At 41.0% G+C, this 19,533-nt stretch overlaps 1 protein-coding gene across 3 annotated transcripts in view; it reads right to left on the bottom strand.

Moving 5' to 3' along the window:
- Positions 1–19,533, bottom strand: part of CLIC5 (chloride intracellular channel 5) — an 84,629-nt gene that overhangs the window by 48,017 nt on the left and 17,079 nt on the right. The window lies entirely within an intron of this gene.

The raw sequence follows: 19,533 nt of genomic DNA, 5'->3' as shown, positions 1-19,533 counted from the left end.
TTCAAAAAGTGCTTTGCATCCCCTCCAAATGTTTGTACAAACCTAATATATATACTACTTATGGATTATAACATAAAAATGAATATTTATTCACACAAATGTATCATACACATTTTCATGGGCTTTTTTTTTACATTGGCCAAAAGTTGTGTGCATTTTCAAATAAGCATTTCAAAAAGCAAAAATTAAACCTGGTCCAACTGGATTTGCCATGGTGCAGAGATAGGAATTTGGCCAACAATTTTTCTATTGCTTTCTAGAGGTCCAAAGGGCTGCGGTGGCTCTCGTGGTCAGAAGAACATCTCAGCAGTTCAAAATGTGAGAGTAAGCCATATATAAGCTCCTATAATTTTGCCCTAGCTATTGACAACCTAGCAGTTCAAAAGCATGTGAATACACATAGAACAATAGGCACCACTTTGATGGGAAGGCGAAGCAGGGGAAGTGATGTGCCGGTGCCTGGAGGCTGTTAGGGTCTGGATGGATGCCAACAGGCTCAAACTCAACCTTGACAAGACGGAGTGGCTGTGGATTTTGCCTCCCAAGGACAATTTTATCTCTCTATCCATTACCCTGGGGGGGGGGAATTATTGACCTCCTCAGAGAGGGTCTGCAACTTGGGCATTCTCCTCGATGCACAGCTGACTTTACATCATCTTTGAGCTATGGCAAGGGGGGCGTTTGCCCAGGTTCACCTGGCACCAGTTGCGGCCCTATTTGGATAGAGAGTCACTGCTCACGGTCACTCATGCCGTTATTACCTCGATGTTCGACTACTGCAATGCTCTCTACATGGGGCTACCTCTGAAGAGTGTTCAGAAACTACAAATCGTGCAGAATGCGCCCACACGAGTGGTCATGAGTCTTCCCAAATATACCCATGATTCTACAACACTCCGTGACCTGCATTGGCTGCCAATTGGTTTCCTGACCCAATTCAAAGTGCTGGTGATGACCTATAAAGCCCTACATGACATCTGACCAGATTACTTACGGGACCGCCTTCTACTGCATAAATCCCAGTGACCAATCAGGTCCCACAGAGTTGGCCTTCTCCAGTTCCCATCAACCAGACAATGTAATTTGGTGGGGCCTAGGGGAAGAGCCTTCTCTGTGGCGGCCCTGGCCCTCTGGAATCAACTCCCTCCAGAGTTTCATACTACCCCCACCCTCCTCGCCTTCCACAAAAGCGTTAAGACATATATCTATGTCGCCAGGCATGAGGCAACTAGTATATGGCCCCCCTTTTTGTTCTGACCATTAATTTGTTATGTGTGATTGAGTAAATGGACTGTTTTTTAGATTAAGGGGTTTTTAGTCTATATTTTAACTATTAGATTTGTATACTTATTGTTGCATTATATGTTGTGAGCCACCCTGTGTCCCCGGAGTGGGGCGGCATACAAGTCTGATAGATAGGTAGGTAGGTAGGTAGGTAGGTAGGTAAAGAAAGAAAGAAAGAAAGAAAGAAAGAAAGAAAGAAAGAAAGAAAGAAAGAAAGAAAGTATCTGAGATATGAAAGGAACCCTCTTGGGAGTCGACTGGGCAACAGTGATGTCACCAGCTAATCCTTTTCAGCCCTTGGTAGGTGCTTCCAACATTAATGTAGTAGTAGTCCAGAAGCCTACACAGAGTAAATGAATCTGAATATCATTATTATTACATTTAATCTGAAGGTCACTTTATTACCTCCACCCCAGAAAAGTCCCAAAGTTCCTTGGTGGATGATTGGTGATTATTCAGTACTTATGAATTATGAATTATTTCTGTACTGTTGATTTCTAAAAATTCTCTACAGCTTGCAAAATTACATAAAAACAAAAACATTGTATAAATGCATCCTCATCCACACTTAAACCTGGTATTTTATTACATACTTTCTCTTCAACTCTTCAAAATTCTACAAAATAATTACGTTTTCAGTGTCATTTAGAAAATTATTGGAAAAGGTACCACCTGAATCTCAAGAGGAAAATATTAGTCTGTGCGGATATGGATTGATTTACATTAAAAGATAAGGAAGATAAGGAAGAAACAGAATATGTTTTAATATAGGGTTTGTTTTATCAATGGTTAGTTAAAAGAGTAGAAATTAGAATTCTATATATAATATATAATTATATATGTAAACATTAGTATTATTATGATTGCATTGTTGTTGTTACTAGTATTATTATTACCTTATATAAGTGCATTGATCCAGACGACACACTGTTTATTAAAATTATATGCATTTTAAAGAAAAAATGTATAAATACATTTTTTTTTAAAAAGAATCTCAGGAGGAAGAACATTTGTCATTTGAGTATATACAGAAGAAGCAGTTTCCTGTTTCCCTTATCTGAGTTTGAGATTCTTAACAGCTCCATTCTAGCTAAACATATTGGATAAGTTGGTACTACTACTTAGAGTAGGCAGTTCTTCAGATAGAATAGAGACTTTGTGTATACATTAATGTGGGTGGCCAGGTATACAAAATTTTGCAGAGAGATCAAAGGAGAGGAGCTTTACCTATAGCAACCTAAAGTCATGTGTTGTTCTTACCCTTATGGAAGTCATCCAACTGCAACAGTGAGTAGCTGGTGAAGTATGTCAACTTCGCCACTTTGTTGCTAATATAGCAACAAGCCTCAATAAAATTGCTCTGGCTTGATGCCTGAAGAGACAAACCCTACTTGAATAACAGAACAGTTAAGAAACGTTGGTCAGTTATAAGGTGATAGCAATGTCATCAGGACATGGCAGAAAAAAGAAGTTGCTGGACCAGTTTTATAGGATTAGGAAAAAAGTGGGGGAAAGATTCAGAGACCCCTGGGCTAAAAGTAGCACCAAGTTAATTGAAAATGGTTCAAAAAAATGCACACACAAATAAAATGGAATAGAATGATCAATATCATGCATTGTGCATCCTGTATCACTATGATTGGACATAACAGCAGGGAAAAGACATCATACTGTAGCTGGACAACAGAAAACTCAAGAAAACCATTTTATATAGATTAAGTAAGTACACGGCATTATTTTATTTGTTAATAATTCTTAAATTTGAAGTTTGTTACACATTGCTTAAAAATTGTTCAACATATGAGAATGAATGATGATGGCAGTGTAACCATTTTTTAATTTCTCAAAGCAATTCTGGAATTTACTAGCAGCACTTAATATGCATGTAATATAAATTATGTACATCTGAATTTCAGTTACTGTTTAGAATCTCTGCATACCTGGCTTTCTGAGCTTCCCTGCAAGTGGGAATGAATCTCAACCACATTTCCATCATTTTAAATACTATTTCAGAAGAACTAAAATTAATGGCAAGAACTGAAAGTGAACTCTGAAAACGTAATAAGAGAAGATACTGAATTATTTATTGAAATTCCATGACACTGCTAGCACAATTAGAAACAGTATGAATGTACAGCTCTTGCAAATTTTGAAATAAAATGTCTTATTTACTGTCAAACCACTATTTAATCTGGGATCTTGATCGCAAACATTTTCTCTAAATTCTGTCCTGATTTTGGTGCAATTTGATTCAGACAAACTATGTTTCAGCTTTGAATTCTGAAACCTAAAGGTACAATCCTATTGTTCTAAGACGGGGTGATTTAAGAGCACAATTTACAAAATCCTGTTCTCTTTCCAATATGAGGATTTCAGGTTCCAAAAGCTTCAAAGGCTTGGAATTCTGGCATTTGAACTTCAGCACATTTGAAGGGAAATGTCAGATTGAGAGTTCAATGAAAATTATGTTTTACTGCAGAAGATATGCAGATATAGCAGCATGGATAGGCTTATACGATGTTAAGTTTGGCATATTACTACCACCAGAACACTTGTTCTTGTGTTTTTAATTATTTTTATTAAAGTATTTTTACAGAATAAAAAATAATATAAATTTAGAGAAAAGGGGAAGGAAGAATAAAAAAAGGTAAAAGAAAACCGATAATAGAAAAGATTATATAGAGAGAAGTGGACATTGGTTTTCTTTATAGTAGTTATAAATTCATTTATATTTTATCATCTGTCTCATTGTGATTGTGTTTATCACCGCAGCTCCCTTCTACTCATCAATCTTATAAATCATGTTCATTTTTTTCCTGTTTCACAAAAAAAGGGGGGGGGCATGAAGGGTTTCATGCCATGACAGTAGTTACTGTCTTTTTTCCTAATCAAATAAGTCAATTTTGTAATCTCTGCAAATTCTGTCATCTTCGCCAGCGACTACCCCACTGTGGGTCTTTCAGTTTAAATACTTGTTCTTGGTGTATTGACAAATAGAGAAGTGCTATAGATGGAACAAAGAAAAAGCATGCCTATGCTAAATCAGACCTTGCCTATCTTAGTATCAACATAAAAGACATCAGGAAATAGATGTAATACCAAAGACAGTAAAAATTAAAAGATTAATACAGTAAACATCAATATTTCTTATCAGATTTTCCCATTTATATCAGCAGTCTGGAGTGTATGATTTGACATCTCAGTATTTAAGATGATTCTCAAACTTGATCCTTCAAACTATATTTTCATTTAAAACAAATCAAATGAGCTTTGCTCATTTCTCTATGGTACTTCTATTTTCAGTCTATCAGCACTTATCCAGTCCACTAGTAATATAGTCAAGGAGTTCAGACAGTCCTGATAAAGGAATGGTTTTCTCTTAAAGGCCATTAAAAGATCTTGAAAGAAAGTAAACAATTAATTCCTGAGAAAGCAGAGTCAAAATAACTCTGACTTGATTCTGTTTGGCATAAGATGAGGGAAAAATTCTGGCAGGCCGACAAGATTCTATTACTCTTCTTACAGTCAATAAAGTAGCAAATGGCAGCCAATGGAGACCCCACAATATTGCTATCCGGGGTGGTTCCGGATTCTGCTACTGCTGGTTCGCTCAGGGACACCTTGTGCAGGTGAGCGGGTTGCATGTACATGCTTGCACGCACAGTACTAAAAAAAAAAGCTTCTGCACATGCGCAGAAGCAAAAAACAAGATACTGTAGCAGTGTATATGGCGCCACCGAGAGAACTGCCAGTTCCAGTGAACCAGGCTGCCAAGTTACTAATGGTGCCATAGAATTGGTCTGAACCCACCTCTGTTGTTATCACTCTAATCATATTCCAGGTAGTCCTTGAATTGTGGCAATTGAGCCTAAAATCTCCATTGCTAAGCAAGACAGTGAGTTTTGCCCAACTTTACAACCTTTCTTACCACAGTAGTGACTCACTGCAGTTAAATTAGTAATACAGTTGTTAAGTGAGTCTAACTTTCCCACTGGCTTTGCTTGTCAAAAGATCACAAAAGGTCATCACATGACCCCAGGATAAAGATTTCAGCATTGCTAAAGCGGGACACCATTGACGGGGGGGGGGAGTTTTGGGTTTTTTTTTCTCTTTTTCATGCCCTCACCTCTTGGCAATGTACAGGCTACTGGTGCCCGGAAAGCATGGCCTCAGTAGTGGGCTACCACAGCCGGATCCCCTCACTTGGTTCCGAATTATTCTTCAGGAAACTCATCGCGAGTGCGCGGCCTACCCTGAGCTGGAAGACACAGGAAGTACAACCCACCCAGGATGACCCCAAGACACTTTGCTGTTTCCTTCCACCATCACCATAGAGAGAAACACAGAGAGAGAGAGAGAGAGACAGAGACAGAGAGAGGGGGGGAGGAAGAAAGAAAGAAAATTGGGACATTTTAGAAATGGCACGGGACGCGGGACAGATTATGAAAAGGTGTGATTGTCCCACAGAAAGCGGAACATCTGGTTGACTTACCCCAGGACATCATAAACTAATGCCACCTACCAAGCATTCAACTTTTGATCACATGACCATAGTGATGCTGCAACTCTTGTAAGCGTGAAAAATGGTCATAGGTCAGTTTTTTCAGTATTGTTAAAACTTTGGATATTAAAAGAATGGTTGTAAATTGAGGATTACCTGTAGTTTGCATTGATTGGCAGGCTGTTAATTGTGCTATATATCAGTATAGCTTCTGCTTCATCAAGGAAGCTCCAGGTAGTGCAAATTGCATGTAGAGCTAATAAGGACCTAATTCCTCCAATCAGCAGGAAAGGTTGTATCTTGTAAACCAGCCATTGTCTGCAATCACTGCAAGACCACAGCTTATTTGGAACCAAGCCACGGAAGTGACAGACAAGTGAGCACATGAAGCTATACTTATGTGAGCAGTAGACAAGTGTGTGCGCGCAAAACTCTGTTTGTGCGACCAGCATGTGTGTACCTGCCACTTGTGCAAATGGTCCACAAAGCCAGAAAGGTTGGCAATTGCTGCTTTAGAAATACTACTATGCTGCTAAGAGCTGGAGTTGGAATTACGTTAGACAAATAATTAAAAAGAATTTGGGAATTAATATTAAACAATGCCTCTTGTTGTAGATTTATTACCTGTGAAAACTTTCTACTGCATCAGTTCCCTGATTAAATGCCAAAAGACTTTTCATTGCTCAATTAAAGGACCTATAAATGCTGCTTATGTAAAAATTTATAACAATACTCATTTCAATTGTGACACAAAATATATTTCCTCTTCTGATGTTCACCAATATCTCTTTAAACTAAATTGACCATTCAGCCACGCACCAAAAAGGAAAACAAAATAATAGTACTATAACACCAGTTTAATATGACAAATACAACCGAGATTTTAAAAAAAAATTGTAACAAAAGCAAATATTAATCTAACAATTGCAGCAGCACTTACAATAAGTAGGTAAGGTCAGGTAGTTCTGTATATTTTAAAATGTTCTTGAAAGATGGTCACAAAAACCACAGCAAGGATTAGTTACTTTTAAGAACATAAAACATAAACAGCCTGTCATGCTTTTGAATATTACAATGAAGCATATGTTGATGATAAATTGTTTTTAGACTACTATTTATGCAACTGTTTTGCAATTCCATATTTTATATTACAGGAAACACAGATTGTTCAAAATATTGTATTTTTTCCATTCATCGGCATTCTTGAAATACAAGGCAAAACTTGTGTATGATTCCATGTCACAGCATTCAGGTAAAATGTCTCATGTTAACGATCCCTCCATCACTGCTTTCCCCAATGAAACATTAAAGAAATGTGCAGGTCTTTAAATGGAGCATGGGGTGCCCTGAATAGGGGAGGCTGCTGGAGGACTCTTACAGGTCCAGGCTCACCTTTCCTGGCCCTCTCAAAGCATCACCCACCTCTAACACACTCCATGCTCCATTTCCCACACGTCACATCCCAATGAAGACCTGGAACCCCAAACCTCACACTTAGGACTCCAAATTCATCTTCCCAAACTTCATCTTTAATAGCATCCATTTTACAAAAGCCTCTGTTTTTCTTTCCATATTGCTCTCACTTCATTTTACCCTGCCTGCACCGAAGCATAAAACTGCCAAACACACTTTGCTAAACCAAAGCAAGAAATTATACTTACGGTAGTCTGCAGGATATGTTTAGAAGATTATTGCAGCTTTGGTTGAGGGGCAAGCAAGGATCTAGGTGGTATAGGTCATGCTAGGAACAGCTGAATAGCACTACATTAAGGTGACCAGACGTCCTGCTTTTGAACAATTTATCCCGCGTCGTTTTTAAAAAGTCCCAAATGTTTTTACAAACAGGACATCTGGTCACCTTACCCTCCATCCACCCAAAGGGGAGCAGAAGTGGGGGGAGAACAGAGGGTCCCCATTTCCTTGGGGGGGAAAGGTGCCTCCCCCACCCTGAGCGACCCTCCCCCTCCAGCCCCTCCAGGCCACCCACCAGCCACTCTTCCCCTTGCTCTCCTGGGCACCTGCAGCCTCTGCAGATGGAGCCCCAATGTAGCCCAGGAGGGGAGAGGCCCAGCAATGCCTTCGATGTCCACAGCCCCTCCAGGTGCCCCCAATTCTCCCCCATTGCCCTCTGCCCAGGCTTCCTGTAGGGGCTCCAGGGCAGATCCCATGGGAGGGCGGGGGAAGGGCCGGGGTGCCGGGTGGGAAGTGGGAGGGGAGCCGAAGAGGCTCGAGAGGATGAGGAGTCTGGAGAAGGAAATGGAGACCAGGAAGAGAATCAAGAGGGAGATGTAGGTAAGAGAGGGGAGGAGAAGGCCCCCAGTCCTTCCCCCTCCCTGGGCGCCTTCCAAAGGACCCTGAAACAAGGCAGAATTGACGTCTGAACTTCCCTCTTTAGGCTTGTAGCAACGAGGCACCAGGACCGGCAGGCGGCTTGGTGGGGGGGAAGCACTGAGGGACTCCCCCTTCTCAGAATGCAAACAAACTATGCTCCTTTTAAGACTCAGTCGATGGTGCCTTCCCCACCTCCACGCTTCTCTCCTGCCCTGGCTTTTGCTTCCCCCCACGGTTTCCCTGCAGTTTCATCCAGGCCGCCTCTTGCCTTTCATTTCTCAACGCCTCCTTTTGAACTGCGGGGAAACCGTAGGGCAAAGAGAAAGCCGGGGTGGGAGAGAAGTGCAGGGATGGGGAAGGCACCATCAGCTAAGTCCTAAAGGGGCATCGTTTGTTTGCATTCCGAGAAGAAGGAGCCCCTCAGCGCTTCCCCCCACCAAGCGGCCTGCCGGTCCTCATGCTATTCCTCCATCTGCCCTTCCTGGTGAGCCAGCGGAGAAACCCACCTTGCCAACCTGTTGCCCTTGATACTGTGAGTTTTGGCGGTCTCAACTGAGTCCCCCTCCCCCGCAAGGGTGTCCCGCTTTGCCAAAGTTAGAATCTGGTCACTTTACACTACATGCACACGTGCTATTCCATGCTGAACAGTGTGAATTGCACATGTACTATTCTAACGACCATAAGAAATTTTTAACCAGTCATTGTATTGTTGCTTTGCATTTCCTGTATCCTGAGGTATAAAAATAGAATACCAGTCTTGTTCAGGGCTCCTCCCAGCTCCTTTGTTCGCTGGGGGGGGAGCCCCCTAACTTCTGATCAGAAATAAAATGACAAATTTTCCTCCATTCTGATTGAATAGTCTTTGTGCCAGGTAAATGAACCACCAATTGGCTCTTGACCATCATCAAGAGGCCTTTTCCCACTCACACCAGGTTATCCCAAGCTTTGGGCTAAAACCCACCTACCAGGCTAAATACCCTCATCCTAACTTACCTTTTGAAGATCTCTGAGGCCTTCCGGAGTGCTGGAATGATTAGGTTTTGTGTTGTTTTTGATTTTTTGTGACCTCATGGTCGGATTCCAAAAACAACTGCCATTTTGTCCTAGTGGTTACATTCAGATCATTGCCACACAGTCCAGTGCTTCACCTTCCTGCCTTAACAAGATTTGCACAGTGTTGCAGAAAACATTTAAAAGCTTCTGCAGCATGGCTCAGGCCTCTCTAAGGCAGCAAAATTAAGTCATTTGTCTGGCAGTTACCTTGTGGTCCCTGCCCAAAAGTTGCCTGCCCTCTACAACATGATGTGCAGAGATCTTCAAAAGATAAAGGTGAGGAGTAATGGTCATGTCGGAAGCAAGCCAAGTGCTGCAGAATTCAAGTGGGATGTTAAGGGGTGGGTTCCCCAAACTCTCAGACCCCAGGAACCACTAAATTCATAATTTTAAATCCTGCTGACCACTAATATGATCTGCCTAATGACTGGCTGGGTGAGCATGGGTAAGTCATGTGACGGAGTGGGCGTGGCCAATTCAATGTCACTTACATCGAGGGGTGCCTCACCAACCTCTACTTGCATCTCCCCTTCCAGTCACTCCTCGCCTCCTCACCCAGGCTCCTTAGGGCCCCAACAGAAACAGTTTTTGGAACTAAGCAGCCACCATGAGAAAGAGTTAGCAAAGCAGCTGGCTCAGTTCAAATTGGATCTGGTAGAGAAGGAGGCTCAGCAGAAGCACCTCACTGAGGACTATGAGCATAGGCTTTCCAAGCAGAGAGAGTGCAAGGCCAAGTACTGGTGCCTGGAGCTCAGTGGACTGAGATGGTCAGTCAGTTCCAGGCTATGATGCGGCCCCACTGGAACAGGATCCTCTGGCTCATCACCACCAGCAGCACTTCCCTCCAGCCTTTGCCCAAAGCCCTGCACCAGGAGGATGAAGCAGACCCCAAGTTGGAATTTCTGCCCCACTCAAACCCATACAAAAAGGCCCTGAAGGGGCAGACTCTCTGCAGCAACAAAAGCATTCATTGCACGTATCCTGCCCAGGGGGCGTAGTTTGAGGACCCCTGATTTAGTGCAATATAAAAAATGCAAAGAATTTTTCTGTGGACCACCAGAATTTTCTCATGGACCACCAGTTGGTGACCACTGCTATGGGGGGAGAGAAGCGAGCGAGGGGGTGCTACAGCAACCATGTGGTGGTTCATAAGGACAAATAACTTTGAAATGTAGCCTTGTGAGGTCTGGTGTAACTGTTCATTAATTGGTCTGTATACCTCAACAACTACCTGTATTTATCTTGCTTTTGTGAAATGTTATAACCAGGAACAGGCTACTTAAAGCATTTTGTCAGCAAATGCCAGCATCATGGTTTTACTTATCCAGAAATTTGCCATAAGCCTCAGAAGTTCCCCGCTGTGATTATTTCTATTTTCCAGTCCCTTGAAACCAGGGATGGGTTTTACTTACTTTCCCCACCAGTTCGCATCATGAGGGAAATGCACATTTTGCTTGCCTGCATGTATGCAAAGCTTCCCGGAAATGACCTTCTGAGCATGCATAGTTCTATAAAAAAAAGCTCTGTACATGCAAAATGTTGAAGCTACAGGAACCTTGGGGGCAAGTGATCATGTAATATTGGAATTCAACTTTATGCAAACACAAGCAGTAGAACTAAGTCAAACTTTAAGAGAGTTAATTTCAATAAACTTAGAGAGAGCTTGGGAAGGATTCCATGGATGAGAATCCTCAAGAAAAAAACAACTCAAGAATCTTGGGAAATTTTGAAAAGTGAGATTATAAAAGCCCAGTCTAGCACAATACCAATGAAGAAGAAAAATAATAGGTCCCGAAAGAAACCAGAATGGCTGCACAAAGAACTCTATGACAAATTGAAAGACAAAAAGGACAAGTATAAAAAGTGGAAAGAAAGGAAATAACTAAGGCAGAATACCATCAAATAGACCAAGCCTGTAAAGATGAAGTGAGAAAATCTAAGGCTCACAATGAACAAAGGCTTGTGACAAAAGTAAAAAGTAAAAAAAAAAAAAGCTTCTTCCACAACATATTAAAAACAAGAAAAAAGTCAAGGAAACAATTGGTCCATTGCAGGGAGAAAGTGGCAAGAAGGTGACAAGCAACAAGGAAAAAGCAGAACTACTTAACTTGTTTTTTGCAACTGTTCTTACACAAAGGGAAAAAAACAGTCCAATCTATCAAAAACAACATCATAAAAAACATATCAGAAACACAAGTTAAAATAGGGAAGAAAATGGTAAGGGGACACCTGTCTATCCTAGAAGAGTTCAAATCACCAATGGATGGATTACACCTCAAAGTTCTGAAGGAACCAGCAGACGAGATCTCAGAACCATTGAACTATATCTTTCACAGATCCTGGAGGACGGGGAACTGCCAGAGGACTGGAAAAGAGCTGATATAGTTCCCATCTTCAAAAAAGGGGGAAAATACATCCAGAAAGCTACAGACCTATCAGGCTGACCTCAACATTAGGGAAGATTTTTGAAAAGGTAATCAAGCAATGAATCAATGAACACCTAGAAGCAAGCAAAGCAATAACCAAAAGCCAACATGGGTTTGTTAAAAACAGATCATGCCAGACTAATCTTATTGCATTATTTGACAAAGTGACAAAATTAGTGGACCAGAGGAATGCTGTCGATTTAATATACTTGGACTTCAGTAAGGCATTTAATAAAATTGAAAAATGTGGGTTAGGCAGCAACACCATCAGATGGATTCAAAACTGGCTAACCAACTACACTCAATGTGTAGTGTTCAATGGAACTGCATCTACATGGAGGAAGTATACAGTGGAATACCCCAAGGCTCTGTTTTGGGCCCAGTACTCTTCAATATCTTCATCAATGACTTAGACAAAGAGACAGATGGGGAACTCATCAAAATACAGAAGGATCTTGACAGACTTGAACATTGGGCCTATCTAACAAAATGAAATTCAATAGTGAAAAAAGTAAGGTTCTACATTTAAGCAACAAAAATAAAATGTATAGGTACAGTATATGAGATATTTTGCTCAACAGTAGTAATTGTAAGAGGAATCTTAAGAGTCCTAGTGGACAACGATTTAAATATGAGCCAACAGTGTGCAGCAGCTGCCAAAAAAGCCACCACAGTTCTAGGCTGCATTAACAGAGGGATAGAATCAAGATCACATGAAGTGTTAATACTACTATATAATGCCTTGGTAAGCCACACTTGGAATACTGCATTCAGTTTTGGTTGCCACAATGTAAAAAAGATGTGGAGACTCTAGATAGAGTCCAGAGAAGAGCAACTAAGATAATTAGGGGACTGGAGGCTAAACATATGAAGAACAGTTGCAGGAACTGGGTATGTCTAGTTTAATGAAAAGAAGGACTAAGGGAGACATGATAGTAGTGTTCCAATATTTCAGGGGTTGCCACAAAGACGAGGGAGTCAGGCTATTCTCCAAAGCATCTGAGGGTAGGACAAGAAGCATAGGGTGGAAACTAATCAAGGAGAGAAGCAACTTAGAATTAAGGAGAAATTCCTGACAAAAAAATTGATCAGTGGAACAGCTTGCCTCCAGAAGTTGTGAATGCTCCAACACTGGAAGTTTTTAAGAAGATGTTGGATAACCATTTGTCTGAAGTAGTGTAAGGTTCCTGCCCAAATAGGGGGCCTGACTAGAAACCTCCAAAGTCCCTTGTAAAAGTTGTTGTTGGTTGTTTTGTTGTTGTTGTTGATTATTATTATTAAAAAACAAGATGGCAGCTGCTGAGAGAACCAGCTCAGGAGCGTGACAGGCCTGGGCCACTGCCTGTTCCGTTGACCCACGCCGCCAAGTTACTACTGGTTCTATAGAACTAGGCTGAACCAGGAAGAACCCACCTCTGCTTGAAACCATTGATTACTCACAGTAATCTTCATTGCCACCAACCTCAAAAAAATTTAAAGTAACATGAACTAATCCTGTCCTTTTTGCTGAAATTGGATGGAATAAATTATCTTCTCAAATCACATATTAATATTTCCCATTTAAACAACTACAATTGAAACTGTCAACTTGGTTGTTAGATTAAATGGTTTCTAAGCTGCAGGTGTGCTTCAGATATTACTTTAGTTTTCCTGTGCTTTACAGATTTACAAAAGTTGTAAATGCAAAAACTGGTGATAAATTATTTTTTTCCAACACTATCATAAGTGCAAACAATCACTAAATGGGGCAGTCATTAATGAAAACTACCTGTACATTAATTGATAATACATCTAGGGTAAGATATTCTCTACTGTAGGTCATATATTTTTAATTGTGTGCATCATTTAAATTTCCCAGAATGATGGGGATTGTTTATAAATTGTTCCAATAATTGTTCAAATAAATAAAATGCATATCTGAATCATAAATTCAAAAAGTAAATTAGATTAGCAGGCAATATTTAGCACTTCGAGAGAGAAAAGGGTTTTCAATGATTTCATTAAGTGTTATTTATTCTGCCAGGTTGACTCATCATCAGTGTGGGCCAGCAATCATTTCTGGAGAGTAGAAACACATGTCACCTTCTGCTCATCCCCCTCTACCCATTATGCCTATGACCTCTGAGCATGTTTCCAGCACTGCTTTCAAAGCAGAGTTTTCCTGCTTCTGCCACCTTGAGAATTGTCATCAGGTTGGCCTGCTGCACTTTAATCTCACTGCATATTGATTGGCTACTTTCTAAACATAACAATGGTCCTTGGTCTCTTCTTCCTCATTAGGGTCTACTGCAACATGTGTTATAGCAAGTCTTTCTTACTACCGGTAGTCTCAGAGTTAAAACATGTGGATGTTTAGAAAGTGAGAAACACCTGCAATTACAGGCATGGCAATGAATTTTAGTCAGTAAACACAGGAAAACACAAGAAAGAGACTTTTGTTTTCAATCTGAATGTTGTGACCAGACCTGTGCTTGGCTGAGGAGGTTTTCCCTTCTCTTTCAAAAGCAGTCATTACTTTTGAGACATGACCTCTTGAAACGCCAAACATTTGGGCACTTTCTGTTACACTAGTGACTGCCATTCAAGCACCAACAATTTGGCCTCTTTGAAAGTCCAAAAAATCAAGTGTTTCCATTTTTTTGTCCATCTCCTGTATATCCAGTAAGACCAGTAGTGGGTTCTAAAACCCAGTTCGTGCGCTCGTGCCTACAGAAGCATCCTTGGCAGGAGGGCAGAGTTTCCTGCTGCCAGTCTACCAGTTCAAGAACTGTTCCAAACCTGGAGCAACCCACCACTGAGTAAGATGTAGTAACGAAAAAGAAGGCAATTGTCCATTGCTTTCCTAAAGAGAAAAGGGGAAGGGGACAGCAGCAGGTAAATTATCCAATAAAGAGATGCGATAAGTTTTTGTCTGAATGGGATAACTTGTAAGCATCTCAGTCTAGACAGGATTTTCATAAATCAGTATAGAATCAAGCTGGCATCAGCATAGGGCGGGAGCAGCTTTAACGTGAAGTACAGACATGCACTACGTTTCATCTCATTAGTAGCAGATTTGTTAGCAGCGCAAAATGCCCATCTTTCTGAATGAACAGAATTCTATTCTCTTATCAGGATTTAACATATTGCAGCAAGCCTGTTTTCATTTTTTCCACATCAATCTTTGGCTCACTTATAACACAGCATGTCAAAAGCTGGATTGTAAAATGTTGATTTTCTAAATGCAAGCATGACATGAAAATAAATCCAAGTAATGAAAAGAAAATCCTATTTCCAACATTAAATATAATTCAAGACTTAATCTAAGTACTAGAAAATGAAAAAAAGCTGCACATTTCTTTTAAAATGTAATGGCATGATCCATCAACATGCATATAAACGAGTCTTCGGAGAGGGGCGGCATACAAATCTAAATAATAAATACATAAATAAATAAATGTCACAGACAGAATCTAGCAGCACCAGTTGTTCTGCCCAATATGCAAAATTGTTCAAAACAATGACAACCTCATATGGAAAATAACCCTTAATATTGAATGCATTGAATTAACAGTATCTATTGCTGGTAGAAGGAGGCAAAATGTATCATACTATAGTGGTTAGGAAAAACATTTATTAGTGAAAGTTGGGTTTTCAAAAAAAGATCATCTGAGAAGTTTTCCTTCTATTTTCACTGTTTTCACCTCTGTCTATTTGTGTATTTGAAACCCTAAAAAATCATTACTATCATTTTTGGCCGCACAGATAGAAGAAGGAAATCTAAACAGCAGCCAACATTTACCCCCAATTCAAGATTTTGACATTACAATTAACATAGTAACTGAAAAAGGCAGGAAAAGCTTCTAATTTCCTTATTGGAGTTTCATGAATGGAGTAATATACCAAAGTTCAATGTTATTTCTGAAAGAGATCCTTGGATAGACAAAAATCTTAGCTTGTATTAATTAAACTAATGTCAATATTTTTGATTAATGAACTAACAGTTGAATAAAGCGTATCATTGTGTTAATGTCCTCCTCCCCTTTTTCTCTGAGCTTCTAGAAACAACCACGTTTAGACATAAATCGTATCAAAAATATAAGTTATCCACATTTTTATGCATTCTCTACTAAGCTTTATTTCCTGTTCTAGGAGCATGTCATGACAGGTAGCTTTTGCTGTGAAATAATTTTTTTTTATTGCTTTCTTTTTAGGTTACATTATGTTAAAACCAATATCAGGCATCAGTTAAACAAAGACCTGTTGAAACTTAAACAAGATGGAAGAGCTCACACGGTTTACAGAAAAAGACACAGTTAAATTAAAGTTATATACAGTGGTCCCTCGTCTTACAAACGCCTCTTCATACGAACTTTTCGAGATACGAACCGGGCATTCAAGATTTTTTTGCCTCTTCTTACGAACCATTTTTGCCTTCGAAACCCTTGCTTCTCTCTCGGCTGCTGCTGCTGCTGCTGCAAGCAGCAGCCAAAACAAGCACTTTTAAGTTTGCAGGCTCTGAGGATAGCAAGGGAACTGGATCCAGGCTTTGCCGTGCGGGATCGCTACCCCCAGGCCTTCTGCTACCGTCACAGCAAAGTGCGAAGGGGGCGTCCAAGGAGCTGTCCGCAGCCCCCCCATCTCGCTGCCAGTTTCCCCTCTCACCGGCTGATTCCTCCGCTCAAAGGTGAGCAGAGGAAGCGGCAGGCAAGAGGGGATTTCCCCCATCTCCCTGCCAAAATGTGTCCATGAGAGCCCTGGCCATCCATCACCTGCCGCCTCCTCCTGCCAGAAGCCCGCGGGGGCCAAAGCCCTGTGTGGGGAAGGACAGAACTTTTGGCTCCTGGACAGGCAGGAGAGCCCAGAGCCAATGCCTTCCCACCCAGCTGCCTGCCCATCTCCCCCCCAACACCCTCGGCCAAAGGTGCCCGCCCCGCCCACTCCAAAATCCCCCCCGAGGCCGCCCAGGAGCCGCCACTGCCAGGATGGTGGGGTGGAGTGGGGGCTCGAGCCGCTGCCAAGATGGGTTGGAGGGGTGGAGGAGTCAGAAGGAGAGGACGTTGGTTTTTTTAGTCTTTTTGAAAGAAACACCTGGGATCTTCCGGATGGAAGAAATGAAATAAAGCTGCCATGCGTTCCATCAAATCTCCCCTCGCCTTCTTTGAAGGAGGGGGGGCGGACAGGAGGAAAGCCGGGAGAGCCCAGCAGAGAGGAGGTGGCGCGGCATCATCTCCGTACCGAGGAAAAATGACAGCGGGCCACCCTTGGAAGAAACAGCCAAGGCAAAGCTCTCGCTGGCAAACCTGGGCTGCATGGGGGAGGCAGCTGGAGGTTGATCCCCCACCTCACCAACCTATTTTGGCAGTGGCTCGAGGCCCCGCCCCACCCCACCGTCCTGGCAGTGGGGGCTCCCGGGTGGTCTCAGGGCGGCTTTTGGAATGGGCAAGGCGGGCGCCGTTGGCCGAGGGTGTGGGGGGGATATGGGCAAGGCAGTTGGGTGGGAAGGCAGCAGCTCCAGGCTCTCCTGTCTGTCCAGGAGTCAAAAGTTCTGCCCTTCCCCACACAGAGCTTTGGCCCCCGTGGGCTTCTGGCAGGAGGGGACAGTGGGCGATAGACGGCCGGGGCTCCCACGGACACATTTTGGCAGGGAGATGGGGAAAATCCCCTCTCACCCACCACTTCCTCTGCTCGCCACTTTTTTTTAAAGACTTAAAGTTTTGGATTTTCCTAAGGGGTTTGCACGCATTATTCACTTTTACATTGATTCCTGTGGGAAACATTTCATCTTACAAACTTTTCAACTTACGAACCTCATCATGGAACAAATTAAATTCGTAAGATGAGGTATCACTGTATCATAAAAAAACTATAATATTATAGATGTTATATTAAAAAGAACATAAAATAGGCATTCTATGTCTTACAGTTGTATAATTCATTTGGAAACAATACATTCTACTTCTAAAAAACATTCCTGACATTTGGTGTCAGTTATACTACTCATTGATTGCTGTTATTGAGAAACTCAGAGGTACTGATATATTTGAAACACACTTCACTCGCCTTGATTCTCACATCTATTTGCTTCAGAGGACTGGCCTAAGCAAAGGGTTAAGATACACATGGGTAAGAAAACTTGCTGATTTTAAGCTAATTGGATCACCAGAACAACTCTATCTGATATGCTAAAAGTAATTTCCTGCCAATGTCTCTGATCGTTATTTTAACAAGCTACTCTAAATATTTCTGAACGTGTCTGCACAGAGAAATGGTTAAAAAAAAAAGTTCCACCTTTATTATTATAATACAAACTGTGGATCACAGCCCAAGAACACATCCTAATTCTAACATGCAGTACCATGGCAACTTGAAATTTTCTACATCTCTTGATCATGGAACTTAAAATAAAACTGTACATTTTCTGTTCAATTTTGTGCACATTAGCAATGAGGTTCAGCTTTGGAACTTTTGTTGTTCTTTGATTCTAAGGTTTTCAAAGGAGTTGTCCAGCAGGGATTTAGTGAAGTGAAATAAGTTTTCAATAATAATAATAATAATAATAATAATAATAATAATAATAATAATAATAATAATAGATGTGTGCCACATACAGCATATTATTCACTATTTAAACAACTAGCATTGTTCAAATCTGACCAGGTATTATTATTCACATGTATATTTGCAGACATAAGCTGGGCAATAATAATATCCAAGTACTCTTGAATAATTAAGATATGCCACTGGTCTAGATCAACCTTACCACATGTTCACAATATTTGTTGTATCATTTTAAAAAGTCAGGTCTTTCTAACGTTTAATTCAGAATTTTGAATTACATGCCATGACTCACCATGACATATATACAGCTGCCATTATTTCACTGTGGACCTCAGGTCAAATATCATGTTTCCTAATCCTGGCATCACCAGTCAAGCTGACATAGCATTAAATACGGTAGGTTATTCATGTGCTAGAGTGCTCCTTGTTGATCCCCCTGCATACTTAGAGAGGGAAAGACAGATGATCCCGGTGACATTTACTGTTCTGGAATGATTCTTATAATCTGTAAAGTTACAAGCAACTCCTTTACTGCCATCTCTGTGCTAGGACAGCCTAAACAGCCTGAAATGAAGAGGTAATTTATGCAATAGTATCAAGCAAGCAGATGAATTCATGTCAAAATAAAACTCATGGCAACCAATAACAGTTCTAGCAGGAATATGGAAAAGAGGACTTCTTGGTGAAAGCCCTGACGTGCACAGCACCTGGTCAAACTAATTTTACCTAAGTTGTGATGAGATCTATCAGTTTGAGTCTTTGTGGAAAAAAATCCCCACAGAGAAAACCATCAAAGTCATCAGTTTTCTTAGAAGAACCTTTTTTTTGTACTGGTCACATCTTGGTTTCAAAGAATCAGAGGTAGGACATCCTCAATCACACCTTTCTTACAATAAAAGAATACTGGAATGAATTGAAATGATGCGATTAAAATAAGATAAGCCACTCTCTACAGAGTGATACCTGTATTATTTGGCAATAGTTGGCTACTCAACTGACTAAATTTAGCTATCCTAAGATGACCCATTAACTAGGCAAAAGAGAAAGAACATCACTTTCAGCCAATATTCTCTAATTTTGTTGACTGATTTATTCTAACTACAGGTAAACATTTCGGACAGCAGGGTGACATACCAATGCCAGCAATATAACCAAGATGAAATTTTATTCAATTCTTGCACATCAGCAGAAGAGAGGGGCAGAAGGAGCTTGCCTGGCCTCTTGATCAATAGCTGCAAAGTCCTAAATGCTGTAATGGATGATTCTGAGAATAGTGACAATGGGAATTCCCCAAGGAGTAGAACATCTGCACCTTGCCTGAAATCGGTTTAACAATGGGAAAATGCTTATCTTAACATGCCAGTGGGGGGTATTTGCATTGTTTTTGTAGGTTCCAAA

Source organism: Erythrolamprus reginae, chromosome 1 (genome assembly GCF_031021105.1).
Source record: "Erythrolamprus reginae isolate rEryReg1 chromosome 1, rEryReg1.hap1, whole genome shotgun sequence".
NCBI classification, from domain to species: domain Eukaryota; kingdom Metazoa; phylum Chordata; class Lepidosauria; order Squamata; family Dipsadidae; genus Erythrolamprus; species Erythrolamprus reginae.
The sequence above is the reverse complement of the archived record's forward strand: the minus strand, read 5'-3'. Positions and strand labels throughout refer to the sequence as shown.